Below are 13,083 nucleotides of genomic sequence, written 5' to 3' on the forward strand. Positions count from 1 at the left end.
CCTATAAAACTATTTACGTGTTTTCAAACGTCACCTTTCTCAGAGCGACACGGTGTTGTCTAGGTGCTGGCTGCTGCAGGTAGCAGGGGGCTGTTATCAGACAGACAAACCGTGTGAGTGAGGGCTGTCACCGGTGAGGAGGAGCAGACAGCAGCCGTTGCTAGTACTCGGCTCTGGTGAGCGCAGTATTAAAAAAAGTTGCAAGATATCTGGTCTTTAACTAGCCTTAGCGCTATGGCGGAAAGTCGGCAAATATAGCGGAAAAAGTCACCAGTTGGCAACATGTTAAAGACGTGACAACAGAGACACTGAGATGAAAGTAGGTCACGTGATCCGCGCTGTTGATCGTTTCACTGATCAGTCGCGGACTTCTCTCTCTCTCTCTCTAACACAAAGCACTAATAATGGATGTAATAATAATGAAAAAATATGTCGCCGAATTTCCCGGTCGCGCGCGTGCCCCAAGTTGAAAAATGTACTCGCATTGTCTAAAAAATGGTCGCAAAATGCGAGCATTTGGTCGCAGTCTGGAGCCCTGCAGCTTTGCACACCACTCATCACTTGCAAGCAGCTTTGAGTAATCGGACCTCTCGTTTGTCAGAAAAACTTTAAGTTCCTCTCGCAGCTCATACACACGGGCCAGCACTTTGCCGCCCAAGGGGGTCCGCCCTTCGCTCCTGGAGCTTGCTGCTGGAGGCCGGGGGCAACTCGGGAGCTGGAGAGCATTGAGGAAATGGATGGCAATCCAAACTCACCACCCCCACTCTGGTAGTCCTTAAGGCAGGAGGAGGCTAGTAGCTGGGGCCCAGGGGCTGTGGCTGGAAGCAGGGAACCGGTGGCAGTGGCTTGAGGCTGGAGCGTGGAGGCTTAGGACGGTCGCAAAAGTCCGGAGGCAGTGGCATATAGCTCTCAGGCCAAAAAACTGTGGGGTTGAGAAGCTCGACTGCCCACTCGGGTAAGGCGCCCTCCAACTCGGGCTTAGCAGTGACAGCCTTGTATATACGCCCCAACACATGCACCTGCTCCTTCCTGCTGGGAATGTTCTCCCAGCCGTCCATGGCACTGATAATAAAAAACTAGAAATCCCGCGGAGATTTTGAAAGTACGGGCCGCCCGTGCAAATCGGGGAAGGAAAAAAATCACGGCCGACCCCCGTGGTCCGAGAGGCGTTATTGTAGAGCAACATGAGCCGTACATGTCTGACAAATGATAAGTCGATCGGAGTCAGGGGGAAAGGGGCGTGGCCTGTCAAACATTGCATTGGTGAATGACGTTTTTCGCATTTGTGGCGCCCCCTATGGGTTAACCTCGACAAGCTTAGAGGGCCACGCTAGCACGTCTTCTGCACGTATCCTGCAAGTTTCACGATGATAGGACCTATGGTCAACGAGTTATGGCCAAGTTGTAATTAAGCCCCGCCCCTGCGTAAACATTTTAGTCAATGGCGGCCATGTTTTCCAAGCTATCCTACTAATATTTTTCGGAGACGTGCGTCATAGTCCCCCGGGGCTTCGTGAGACATTTGGTGTCGATAGAGTAAAACTTGAAAAAGTTGTGGTTAAAACCCTGTTTTTCAGTTTATGCTAATTAGCCGAAAATATTTCCCGGTTGACTTTTATGGTCCAAGAGGCTTTTTTGTAGAGCACCCTATCATACAGCTGTGTGAGAAATGTCAAGTCAATCGGACTTACGGTGTGCGGGGCGTGGCCTCTCAAACTTTCTTCAGTCTGGGTTTAATTATAGCGCCCCCTAGCGGAAATTTAAAAAAAATTCCGAGAGGCTATATTGTAGAGCACCATGAGCTGTACACGTGTAATCAATTTCAAGTGAATCAGAGTCGGGTGACATTTGTGGCGCCCCCTATGGGTTAATCTCGATAAGCTTAGAGGGACATGCTACCACATGACTTCTGCACATACATGATAGGACCTATGGTTAAGGAGTTATGGCCAATTTGTGTATAGGCCCCGCCCCTTCGTAAACTTTTTGGGCAATGACGGCGAAAAAAATAATCATGGCTGACCCCTATTGTCCGAGAGGCTATATTGTAGAGCACCATGAGCTGTACAAGTGTAATCAATTTCAAGTCAATCGGAGTCGGGTGACATTTGTGGCGCCCCCTATGGGTTAACCTCGATAAGCTTCGAGGGACATGCTACCACATCACTTCTGCACATACCCAGCAAGTTTGATGATGATAGGACCTATGGTTAAGGAGTTATGGCCAACGTGTTATTAAGCCCCGCCCCTGCGTAAACTTTTTGGTCAAAGGCGGCCATGTTTTTCAAGTTGTCCTAATAATCTTTTACGGGTATGTTTATTGTAGTCCCCCGGGGCTTCACGAGAAATTTGGTGTTGATACAGTCAAATTGCAGAAAGTTGTGGATAACACCCTGTTTTTCAGTTTATGCTAATTAGCGGGAAATATTCCCAGAATAATTTTTATGGTCCCAGAGGCTTTTTTGTAGAGCACCCTAACATACACCTGTGTGAGAAATTTCAAGTCAATCGGAGTTACGGCGTGCGGGGCGTGGCCTCTCAAAGTTATTTCAGTCGGGACTTCATAACAGCGCCCCCTAGCGGAAATTCAAAAAACTGTATAATAGCACACCCCGCGGGGTTGGGGCGCACGTTGTGTGAAATTTTTGCGTTTCTACGTGTAACGGTGTAGGAGGAGAAGCAGCTAGAAATTTGAGGAAGAAGTCAGAAGAAGTAAGAAAAAGTATGGTGGAGAGTAATAACTAGAAAATCCCGCGGAGATTTTGAAAGTACGGGCAGCCCTGCGCAGGCCGCCAATCCCCGCTTCGGCGGCGCCCCGCCCGTCGGCCGGGCCAGAACGCTTCTACGAACCGCCGCTTCTTTCCGAACTCCAGTCCCGAGTTGTGGCCGTCCCCTGATGCTGTGTATACAATTTGGTGATGATAGGTTGGAAATCCACAGAGTGAATGTGACTTCACTGTATTTCAGGTCATGTAAGTTAGGGAAGAAAGAAGGGGGGGCGAGGGGCGTGGCCTGTCAAACATTGCATTTTTGAATGATGGTTTTCGCATTTGTGGGGGCCCCTATGGGTTAATCTCGACAAGCTTAGAGGGCCATGCTACCACATGTCTTCTGCACATATCCTGCAATTTTCATGATGATAGGACCTATGATCAATTAGTTATGGCCAATTTGTTATTAAGCCCTGCCACTGCATAAACGTTTTAGTCAATGGCGGCCATGTTTTCCAAGCTATCCTACTAATATTTTCCGGAGACGTGCGTCATAGTCCCCCGGGGCTTCGTGAGACATTTGTTGTTGATAAAGTAAAACTTGAAAAAGTTGTGGATAAAACCCTGTTTTTCAGTTCATGCTTATTAGCGAAAATATTTCCAGGTTGACTTTAATGATCCAAGATTTTTTGTAGAGCACCCTAAAATACACCTGTGGGAGAAATTTCAAGTCAATCGGACTTACGGTGTGCGGGGCGTGGCCTCTCAAGCTTTCTTCAGTCGGGGCTTAATAACAGCATTTGTGGCGCCCCCTATGGGTTAATCTCGATAAGCTTTGAGGGACATGCTACCACATGACTTCTGCACATACCCAGCAAGTTTGATGATGATAGGACCTATGGTTAAGGAGTTTGGTAAAGGGGAGGAGCGTAATGTGGTAAAGGGGGGGAGCCTAATTTGGTAAAGGGGGGAGCCTAATTTGGTAAAGAGGAGGAGCCTAATTTGGTAAAGGGGAGGAGCTTAATGTGGTAAAGGGGAGGAGCTTAATGTGGTAAAGGGGAGGAGCCTAATTTGGTAAAGGGGGAGCCTAATTTGGTAAAGGGGGGAGCCTAATTTGGTAAAGAGGAGGAGCCTAATTTGGTAAAGGGGAGGAGCTTAATGTGGTAAAGGGGAGGAGCCTAATGTGGTAAAGAGGAGGAGCCTAATTTGGCAAAGGGGAGGAGCTTAATGTGGTAAAGGGGAGGAGCTTAATGTGGTAAAGGGGAGGAGCCTAATTTGGTAAAGGGGGGAGCCTAATTTGGTAAAGAGGAGGAGCCTAATTTGGTAAAGGGGAGGAGCTTAATGTGGTAAAGGGGAGGAGCCTAATGTGGTTAAGAGGATGGGGTCTAATTTGGTAAAGGGGAGGAGCCTAATTTGGTAGAGGGGAGGGGCCTAATTTGGTAGAGGGGAGGAGCCTAATTTGGTAAAGGGGAGGAGCTTAATGTGGTAAAGGGGAGGAGCCTAATTTGGTAAAGAGGAGGGGCCTAATTTGGTAAAGGGGAGGAGCCTAATTTGGAAAAGGGGAGGAGCTTAATGTGGTAAAGGGGAGGGGCCTAATTTGATAAAGGGGAGGGGCCTAATTTGGTAAAGAGGAGGAGCCTAATTTGGAAAAGGGGAGGAGCTTAATGTGGTAAAGGGGAGGAGCTTATTGTGGTAAAGGGGAGGAGCCTAATTTGGTAAAGGGGAGGAGTCTGATGTGGTAAAGAGGAGGAGCCTAATTTGGTAAAGGGGAGGAGCCTAATTTGGTAAAGGGGAGGAGCTTAATGTGGTAAAGGGGAGGAGCCTAATGTGGTAAAGGGGAGGAGTCTAATGTGGTAAAGAGGAGGGGCCTAATTTGGTAAAGTGGAGGAGCCTGATTTGGTAGAGGGGAGGAGCCTAATGTGGTAAAGGGGAGGAGCCTAATTTGGTAAAGGGGAGGAGCTTAATGTGGTACGGGGGGCCTAATTTGGTAAAGGGGAGGAGCTTAATGTGGTACAGGGGAGGGGCCTAATTTGGTAAAGGGGAGGAGCTTAATGTGGTAAAGGGGAGGAGCTTAATGTGGTAAAGGGGAGGAGCCTAATTTGGTAATGGGGAGGAGCCTAATGTGGTGAAGGGACATGCTACCACATGACTTCTGCACATACCCAGCAAGTTTGATGATGATAGGACCTATGGTTAAGGAGTTATGGCCAATTTGTGGATAGGCCCTGCCCCTGTGGCGCCCCCTATGGGTTAATCGCGATAAACTTCGAGGGACATGCTACCACATGACTTCTGCACACACCCAGCAAGTTTGATGATGATAGGACCTATGGTTAAGGAGTTATGGCCAATTTGTGGATAGGCCCCACCCCTATGGGTTAATCGCGATAAGCTTCGAGGGACATGGTGTTTATGTACACTATAATAGACAGGAAGAATAGCCTACTGTAAGTTGCCTCTGCTGCTGTTTGTTTCCTGTCCATTATATTTCAAAAAGCACACAGTATCACTCAGAACTCGTTGCTTCTTGAGCAAGGGCTATACTGAATCTATTAGTACTAGCCTATCTTATTTAATAATGGAAGAAAAAATATATTTTCATTAGTTAGTAGCTTTGCCATAACTACAGATGTATGATGTATATTCCAGCTAGGCTACATGATATAACATTGAATGTGTCATGTTTTACAGATATGAGTGACATGACGGACCACACTAGTAGAGTTCCATCAAAGGAGACTGTTCACTGGGTGGGACAGGTGGTCTCCTTCAGGGCCCACCAGCAACAACTGGACAGTTATACAAGTTATGGCTTTGCTTCTGTTTGATATGTACACTTTATATTTCCATTTCACTGGCTATGAATAAACTGCTTTATTTTTAAGTATGGTTTTGGTCTTTTTAAAATGTAATGATACTGTTTTATAAGAAATCTTCAGAGAGATAAAGGGTTGAATTTAAAAAACGTATAAGTCAATGCATGTAGATCGGTCAGAAAACTAGTCCAACATCCTGACTATGAAAATGTGAGTTTCAAGTAATCCTTTACTACACGAAGCAAACAGTGACAGTTAGCAACACAATACATTTTTTAACAGTAAAACTTTATTATAAATGAGTGATCACAATACAAATGATACATTATCTATTAGATATTGAAAGGGTGTCAGATAATTTGCAGCTCTGACTAATTATTTCTATACTTTTTTTTTACAAAAGATAATGCCTTTCCAGTGAATCTTGACATGATACATTCCTTTCCTGCCTCGTTACTGTACATGTTTACATGTTACCTCAGCATGGCTTCACAACCAAAGCGTTTTCACTCCACTGGGTGGTAGATCATTCCCCAGTTTATCCTGTAGAGACATACATAAAACGTTGTATGTTACAAGTTTGGAGGTTTTTGCATAAATACTTAGCTCATATTCTGTTGACTGTGACATATTTAAACTGTATTTACCTGAGGATAATGTCAGGGAAACCAGAAATCTTGATGCAATTTTCACAGTTTTCAGCTCAGACTCCTGCCTGACCAGGTTCAGTTGTAAAGCTTTTGGTTTAGAAGTGGTAAGTGTGCTGACATTTGACTAGGATTTTTGCGAAGGGGGGTAGATGTCAATACCAACCTTTCGAGATAGAGAGCAGAAGAGGCTGGAAAAGGCGATGAAGAAATGGGAAATGGTAGAAAACTAATGGGTTTTTTGAACAATAAACCATTAAAACCTTTTCTAGTAGACCTCTGAAATATACATTTAAACCCGAGTTTTTGCATAATATGTCCCCTTTAAGTGCGTCATCATATTCAGGAGCTATTCAGTATTCGCCATGTATGGTAGATTGTGGGATGAAACTGGGAGGTGAAGTGGGATGACACGGGGCGGAGATCGTCCACGCACAATTCTCCGCAGGTGGGTATTTATAAAGGGAAGATTGCGTGCAACTGTGCGCCGCAGTTTTATAAATCTCTTTTTTTTTTGCAAAAGCAGCTCCGAGTAACATTTAAATATCTTTTAAACAGCCTCATGTTTCCTCTCATAATCATAAATTACCTTTAACAGCAAACGAGACCATCAGTGCAAAGAAAGACGTTTTTATATAGTTTTTATTACTGCGTTTGGTCTGGTCGCACACCCAGTCCGATTTTCGGTTCACGTTGTGCAGGCTCTATGGTCACATATCCGTATTGGTCGCAGATTTCAGTGTGACGCAGCAACGTGATTTGAGAAGCCTATCCCTCCAGGGGCCTATTGCATAAAAGTAGAATAAAGACATCCAGGATGATTGATAAAGCCAGCCTTGACAAAGTCTAGCCTGGGCACTTTGGATTAGTCAGTTGCATAAACGCCAATCCAGGATGTAAAGGGGCTGCTTTGTCAAGCCAGGTGTAAGTAATTCTGTTAAGTGCCAGCCCACAGCTTTCAGAAGTAGACCCAAAGATCGAACACAGATTTACTGATGGAAAAATGGAAAAGATGGCCCATTTTCCCACAATGCCTTGCTAGTTTAAACCGTAAGTCAGGGGGCAGTTCATTTCATACAGGATATGTATTCTCTGCAAGTTGTTCATGATGTCCCTGCATTGTTTTACGATAAAACAGTTGACAGTGAGCTGTCTGCAGGTGCACTTAAAAAAATGAATATCATGGAAAGTCCATTCAAAAAGTTAAACTTTCATAGATTCATTACAAGAAGTGAAATATGTCAGGCCTTTTTTTGGATGATTGATTGATCATGGAATAAAAAATCCAGTATCTCAAAATATTAGAATGTTACATAGCCTACAACTAATCAGAAAAAGGATTTATAATACAGAAATGTCGACCTTCTGATAAGTATGTTTATTCTAGATTAATTTCACTTCATGTGTAATGAATTTCTAGAACATATTTAAGTTTAACTTTTTGAATTCAATTACAGAAAAAAGGAATTTTTCATTGATATTGAATTTTGTTTCAGATGCACCTCGATATAGTTATAAGTACAAAGTGAATTTATTTGACCCACACTTGCAACGTCATCTGCCATCGATAATCAATTGTATAAATATAGCTTGCAATATGAACAGACTATCACATAAATTATTATAATTTATATCATTGCATCTTAATCTAATTATAATTAAGTTAATTATAAATGGTACAGGTTAAATAAATAAAAAAGAAGAACTATTTAACTAAATGACAATGCAGTCTTTTATGTGGTACCTTAAAACAGGCTAATGAAAATAAAGCAATACACGGAAAATCATGGAATAACTGTTAAACACCTTGATTTCAGATCGGAGTGACAGCTGACTGAGCCAATCAGGCAACAGAATAAGTTTATTCTTTACGTTTAGCCTGGTCCCGACCAGGGGCCTATTGCATAAAAGTGGTATTAAGATATCCAGGATGATTGATAAAGCCAGCCTTGACAAAGTCTAGCCTGGGCGCTTTGGATTAGTCAGTTGCATAAATGCCAATCCAGGATGTAAAGGGGCTGCTTTGTCAAGCCAGGTGTAAGTCATTCTGTTAAGTGCCAGCCCACAGCTTTCAGAAGTAGACCCAGAGACCGAACACAGATTTGCTGATGTAAAAATGTAAAAGACGGCCCATTCTCCCACAATGCCTTGCTAGTTTAAACCGTAAGTCAGGGGGCAGTTCATTTTATACAGGGGATGTCATCTCTGCCAATTAATCTTGATGTCCCTGCATTGTTTTATGATAAAATAGTTGACAGTGAGCAGTCTGCAGGTGCATTTAAAAAATACAATATCATGGAAAGTCCATTCAAAAAGTTAAACTTTCATTACACAAAGTGAAATATGTCAGGCCTTCTTTTTGGATGATTGATTGATCATGGAATAAAAAATCCAGTATCTCAAAATATTAGAATATTGCATACAACCAATCAGACATGTCGACCTTCTGAAAAGTATGTTTATTCTAGATTAATTTCACTTAATGTGTAATGATTCTAGAACACATTTAAGTTTCACTTTCTGAATTAAATTACAGAAAAAAAGGAAACTTTCATTGATATTGAATTTTGTTTTAGATGCACCTCGATATAGTTATAAGTACAAAGTGAATTTATTTGACCCATATTTGCAACGTCATCTACCATCGATAATCAATTGTATAAATATAGCCTGCAATATTAACAGACTATCACATACATTATTATAATTTATATCATTTCATCTTAATGTAATTATAATTAAGTTAATTATAAATGGTTCAGGTTAAATAATAAAAAAGAAGAACTATTTAACTAAATGACAATGCAGTCTTTTACATGGTACTTTAAAACAGGCTAATGAAAATAAAGCAGTACACAGAAGATCATGGAATAACTGTTAAACACCTTGATTTCAGATCGGAGTGACAGCTGACTGAACCAGTCAGGCAACAGAATAAGTTTATCCTTTACGTTTAGCCTGGTCGACCAGGCTAAACGTAAAGGATAAATCTCCAGGGTAACTTATGTCCCTCCGCTTTTATGCAACCGGATCATGGCTAACGCAAGCCAGGATAACCGAAAAATCCTAGGTTAATCCCTTATCCTAGTTTTATGCAATAGGCCCCAGGTGAGGGAAGGGGAGCGGGAGCCTTGTTTGAGACAGTTATTTGTCGTCATAATGACTGATAACGCGGGGCTGAACCATCAAAGAAAAAAAAAAATGCAATGAAGAAAAGCTAAAAGGGAGAGTGATAGGCGGGCGGGAGCGAACTAGACTGCAGTGTTTACTCCTAAATGAATGAGCGGCAGCCTACTAAAACAAAGTTTACTTTGCCTCACCAGCATCATCAGATGACCATTATTCATCTGAAATAGTAATTATTTACAACAACATAAACACATTACCTCATCGTGATCCATACTAACTGCCGTCTCTCGTTCATTCGCTTTGTGTGAGGACACGGAATCTTTCAGCTCTGTGAGAGGTGACACTGCATCAACTCATTGCAATCAGGTGTGTGTAGCACTTACTGGCATTAGTTGATGCTGTGTCACTAACCACTCTCACAGAGCCGAAAAGAGTCCGGTGCCCTCACACTTTCAACTCACGGACATGCACTATATTGCTTCCTGATCATTTGAATCTCGCACGCCCGGCACGAGCTAGAAAACAGCTTCACGACAGCTGGCGTCGTAAAAATACTAGTGGTAGGTAAGTTAGTGGTAGATTCTTATACAACCTACTAGGTGTAAAGATTTGACTTCGGCAGCTTCAGTCTAAAAAAATATTGATATCAGCGTTGACCATCAGATATTCAGAACAAATGCACCGAGAAATCCATGTTATTTAAGGCTGCTTTGCTGCACACTTGTAGGCTAAATAACCAGTCCTGTTTTCCCCCTCTGAAATAAACTGAGCTCTTCCACTGTTTTCATGCTGATGGCCATGAGCATTCCCACTGCTCACCCACAGCAGGGCCTAACATTCCTGGGAGCATGTGATGTTCCCCTCTGCTAGTGCCTCTCTGACCAGAGGGACACATGACCACAGAGCTCTTCCTCCCTGGAAACAGCCTGACCAGGCAGGCTGCTAGGAGGCCTTCAGCTACAGAGAGAAGGACTAAGGCCATGTCCACACTTACAAACACATTTCTCCTCTTCCATTTTCAGAAAAGATTTCCATACACACAACAGTGTTTTAGGATATCTCTGCGTACACACAAGGCAACGTAAATAGCTATTGAAAAAGCTGAGGTAATCATGCCAGGCCAGTAGGTGGTGATAATGTGCCATGTCAAACACCGTAGAAGAACATTGGCCCTCATTTACTAACGGTGTGTACGCACAGATTTGTGATGCGATTTATCAATATTTATGTACCTGAATTTATTCGTATTCTGAGAACAAAATTTGAACTTCCTCAGACCATGCATAGAAATTATACATGTTTGAGTGTCCTAGAAAATTTAAATACACACTTACCTAAATGCATAGCATATGAACACATTAATTTAAAAAAGGCTTGTAGAATGTTTATAACTGTTCATTTAAACATGTTTTGGCTAAATGTATTGTATAACCATGACATTGATGTGATTGCATCTTCATAAATAATTGTATTACTATTTTTCATAATTCAAATGTTCAAATAAAACCTAAGTTCACAGTCCAAGATTGCATTGCAGCATTATTAGAATGTCCACATTGAAATATAATAGTTAAGTTATGTTTTTTTATTGTTTGCAGTGCTACTAACTTTCATATCAAATGTTATATAAAAATAAAAAAGATTATTCAAAAAATAGGCATAGGCCTAAGCCTTTTAAAATCGACATACCACTCCTTACCCATTGGCATTTGCCTTTTTAAAATCAACATACCCCTACTTGTCAAATGGCATACAAATGTATTATAAATAGGGCTGTCAAACGATTAAAAATTGTAATCAGATTAATCACAGGATTCTGTGGATTAATCACGATTAATTTTACCATTCGAAATATGCCCGAAAAATTCGAATTTTCTCTGTATATTGTTGTATGAACGGATAAGATAAATGACAGAAGGTGGATATGTACATTTAAAATTAGTACGTTTATTAATTGAAAATCCAAATGATGGTTTTAATACTGAAAGTAAATTTAAATCAAACTAAAATATATAGGCCTACCTACCAAACCATTATTCAATTGGTCTGTCTCTTTACTATGTCTTTGGGCAAATATAGGATAAGCTATAGAATGGCATTTATTTGGTGAATCTATAGGTTGTGCATTCTTGAATACAACTTGATTACAGACCGCGGTGTGTGTGCGTGTGTTTGCGTGCGTGCGTGGGTGGGTGCGTTTGTACGCGCGACCGATTCCTAGGGGACTGTTCATGTGTGCCAGGAAGCCGACGTTATGTTGATGTCTGATCACACACACCTCTGAAAACTGCAGACGTTTGTGTCCTCGCGGGCTCTGAACATAGCGGACAATGTTTCTCCTCCTGTTGCTCCCGACATCAACTGTCACCCGCGGCAGTTGATTTTATATCTATGCCCCCGACACAGACGTGACCGTTAGCAGTTTAAAACCTTAAAATACGGCATGGGCTAATGCTGCTATGTTTGGCTGCGCGCAGCTACTGATCCTGGGTCAGCCACAACTATAGAGTGACTGTAGGACAGAGCCGGTGGGATGTACGGGGCGGATCATTCTGCACATGCGTTAAATGCGGTAAAAAAATTAACGCCGATAATTCCAGAGATTAATCACCCTGCGTTAACAGGGATAATTTTGACAGCCCTAATTATAAACAAATAGAAAACCGTGCAATCAATGGGTGTTCACAATAATCAAATTAATATATACATATGTCAACAGGCAGCTGATACTGTCAGCCTTCCTGGTGTATTCTCTTCCTCCTCTCCTGATAGTGCTGGCTGCTGTAAGGGACATGTATTACTTCTGCAGGTCTAGAAGAACCACAGGCAGGGCCGCTGCTAAGCTTTTGGGTGCCCTAAGCTGGGCTGGTCAGGGTGCCCCCCTCCCCCCAAACACACACACACAAAACCTTCAGAATTTGCAATCAAACCGTTGCTATTTATTATAAGTTAACATTAAATATACATAAATATGAACATGTATATTAAGTAATCTATAAAACAAAAACAAAACAGCAACCACAGGAGCACCATCAGTGTTCTTTGGAGAGTAGACAAGCCAGCTTCTTTGGATTTTTTCTTTATTAGAAAGGGATTTCAATTGGAGGTTTGGGTGAAATGCCCTTCCATCCACCCTTGGAAAAGAAAATTCTGCTGGAACTTTAAATGGTCCTCTTCTAACAATCTCTACCCTGTCAGTGTCTGAAATATGTGCGGGCCAAAATGCGGGGTCTGTTGGAGATGGCACATTTGTCTCTTCATCATCTGCTGAAAGGCTTTCAGTGATGGGTGTGGATACAGTACCTTCTGAGGGTACAGTTGTGTGTTGTGTCTGTATACCGGAACTTGAGGATGGTTCTTCACAGCTTTGTACTGAACTGGAGCCTTCAGACACGGTGGACGGTTGCTGGAGTTGTTCAGTATGCTGGCGGCTTGTGGATGGTTGCTGGGGTTGTTGAGGTTGCTCATCATCTGAATCTTCCTCCTGGCTACGTGTGGCTCCTTGAACATATTTTAGCATTGACCCTGTGAATATTTTTGAAATACAAAAAAATGTGATTAGCAAAAGCTAAATAAAATAACCAAAACATTAGGATTTTCCGATAACAAAAATATCATGTCGCACTACTGTTTATAATAGGATAAAAAGTCACTATAAAACACCATATTATGCGTAATCTTAAATCTGCTGTTTATCTGTAAAACACTTCATTATTCCATTGCTATCTAGTCACTATGAAAGTATATTAAACTATTATATTATATTCATTTAGTGGAACA

The sequence above is a fragment of the Ammodytes marinus genome, assembly GCF_949987685.1.
Source record: "Ammodytes marinus genome assembly, chromosome: 17".
In the NCBI taxonomy this organism is placed as follows: domain Eukaryota; kingdom Metazoa; phylum Chordata; class Actinopteri; order Uranoscopiformes; family Ammodytidae; genus Ammodytes; species Ammodytes marinus.